Raw genomic sequence first — 2,917 nt, 5'->3', positions numbered from 1 at the left:
TAGGCTTAATACAATGTGGTGGGCATTGTAACAGTCACTTGGGGTGAGGAATATGGATTGGGGGAGGAGGCAGGAATGCGGTCCTCCAGCCTAGGGTCAGGTAAGGTATAGGCTTCCTGGAGGTGGAATAATAATTTTATTTTCCCAATTCATATTAGTCAGTGCAAGTGACTGTTACAATGCCCACCACATTGTATTAAGCCTACCAAAAGCGGGTCACTTCTGCTTCACGGTTAACATCTTGTGAAATATCTCCCATTCCGATGGTATATTATTTTCACTGAGAGTTTTGAAATCCCAGAAATATCCCTGGAAACCCCCGCTGGGGAGCAATCTGGTTGGAAATCAGTCCAGTGGGGGCCTGCCCCAGAATGACGCTTCTCCCCAGCAGGCTCCTGAGGCCTGAGCCATCAGCACTTCTGCCTCGACGACTCCCCTGGGCCTTCCGCATACACGTGGTCCCCAGCTTTGACGCTGGCATTTCAAAGGGCACTTAGGAAATTCTGAGAAGCCCCACAGATTAAGATAAACGATGCTTTATCGGCGAAACAGCCTTTTCATTTCTTGTTATTGATTTTCATGTTTCCACATCTTCAGATGCGATTTGTTAGCCCAGGGCCGCATTCCAACACACACAGACGTCATTAAGGCAGCCGTTTTAAAGAGTGCCATGTCTTATTGAGGTGGACAGGACAATAGATAAATATTTAATCTGTTACACATTTGCTTGGTATGGGAGACAGGGTTGGGACTCTGTGACTCTCAGGTTTGTACATGTCTTCCTGGAAACCCTGACAATGGCCTCACCGCCTGCCCACAGAAACACCGTGCCTGCCCTTTGGCAAATGACGATGTTTCTGAAAAGCTGCTCCTGGAAGCCTTTTTCCACTCAAGCTTCAGAGGTTACCCCATCTCTCCTCATTCATCACGATATTGGAGAATACAAACTCACAGAACTGGGGGCACTTGGCTTAAAAGAATGGAAAGTAAGGGGCGCATGGGTGGCTCAGCCCGTTAAGCGTCCGAGTCTTGATTTCAGCTCAGGTCATGGTCTCACAGTGGTGAGTTCGAGCCCCATGTCAGACTCTGCACTGACAGCACAGAGCCCGGTTGGGATCCTCTCTCTACGCCTACCCCACTCGTGCTCGCTCATGCTCTCTCTCAAAAAAATAAACAAAAATGAAAAACAATAATGGACCATAACATGGTAACCAGTGAGCATGCGCTAAGCCAGGTTACCGAGGCCATGGTGCCCTCACCTCGACCGTGTTCTGAGTCTTTCTGCGTCTTTGGTTCTCTGGGCTAATTCCCATAATGCCCCATTCTCTCACATCAGAATTGCATATCCAGACCCATGACCAGGTCTGTCATTGACTGTGAAAGACCAAGCCCACCAGCAACCACCCTAATCAGGGGACCTGCCAAATCGCTTTCATTCATGAAATTCACTCATCCGGATGAAATGGCTTCCTGACCCACATACCTTCGGTGCTCTTTGTTAATAAGATACGCGGCTTCTCTCCTGTTCAGGAGGATTCCAACCCCTACATAAGTATGCCCAAGCATTGATGAGTGGGACACCAAAACACCACAGGACAAGAATCCTGTCAGCTCCCTGGGGCCAGGCCCGGGACTGTGCATGATCAGGATGCAGTCGAGTCAGGGAATATTCGTGGACTTCCTGTTCTGAGTTCAGCCCCTCGCTATGCACAAAATGAGATCAGAAAGTACAGAGTCCCTTCCCAAACGGATTCTTCCAATCCAGTGGAGGTAGGTGACAGACACAGCTCACTTGAAAGAATTCAGTGACACGATGAGATAGGACCAGATACGTTTGAGGCGCCCTACGTAGATTCTCCCAGAAAACAACCCAGCCCCAGCTGCCATATAATCATTAGGGGCTTTTGCCCCTAGGATCGGTGATTTCACGTTCCATACAGGTTTGCTGCTACAAGAAAACACACAACCTACCCTAAGGCCAAATGGAGATTTACAGTCATTTGTCTCAAATCTTACTTGTTGCTGAGAAATCACTGTCTTTATTCCACAGACCGCAGATAGTGAGCCAGGACTCCAAAATCCAGTCTGGACTCCACTGCTAGTCATTTTGACTCTGTCCTTGCACTCAAAGTCTCCTTGCCTCTCCAAATCACGTCCCACTAGTGGACATTTTTATTCTTGTTCCCCAGCACGGAACTGCTGCAGAAAATCACAGATTGGACATGTACCAGCTGACTCCTCAGTTGCATTCAGATGCTCCCTGGCTTCTGTGCGTCCTCCACCATCTCTCGTGGATTCCCTTCCTCTCCCCCGAACACCTGCTCCCTATCTTCTCCCCATGCCCCTCCTCCTACTTTCTCCCCGCACCATGCCTTCACCTCTTCCTTTACCAACAACTCAAAGCTGTTGGCTTCGTGGTTTTCCCGTAGCATTTCAACATCCCACTGTGTCTCTCTTCCTCCCGCCCCAGTTCCCAGGCTGCCCCTCCTGCCGCCTGCCTCCTCCAGGACCAGCTCTCTTCTCCTCCAGAATCCTGGCTTTCACTCCAGACCATGCAGATTTCTGAGATGAAAAACAACTTGCACTTAAGCCAGTTCTCCCTCACCCTGTGCCCTGGTTCACATTTTTCCTATGACGCTTCCTCCTGGTTCCACTTCCTCCCTTTCTCCTTCCTCTCATGAACCCCCAGAAGCCACTACTAGTTTTCCAGCGGCTGAAATTGCTCTCTGCGTCGTCAGCTCTTTACCCACGGGGCTGGTCCCGACCCCTCTTTTCCTGGCTCTGCAGCATCTGACCTCACTATCCATCACCTCCTACCAGGAGCTCAGTCCCCAAGGTTTCACAGACGCCACGCTTTTCTGCTTCTCTCCCACCCGCTGGCTGCTGCCGTTTGCACCCAGGTGGGCTCTTTGCCTCT

Source organism: Panthera uncia, chromosome D1 (genome assembly GCF_023721935.1).
Source record: "Panthera uncia isolate 11264 chromosome D1, Puncia_PCG_1.0, whole genome shotgun sequence".
Taxonomy (NCBI): domain Eukaryota; kingdom Metazoa; phylum Chordata; class Mammalia; order Carnivora; family Felidae; genus Panthera; species Panthera uncia.
The sequence above is the reverse complement of the archived record's forward strand: the minus strand, read 5'-3'. Positions refer to the sequence as shown.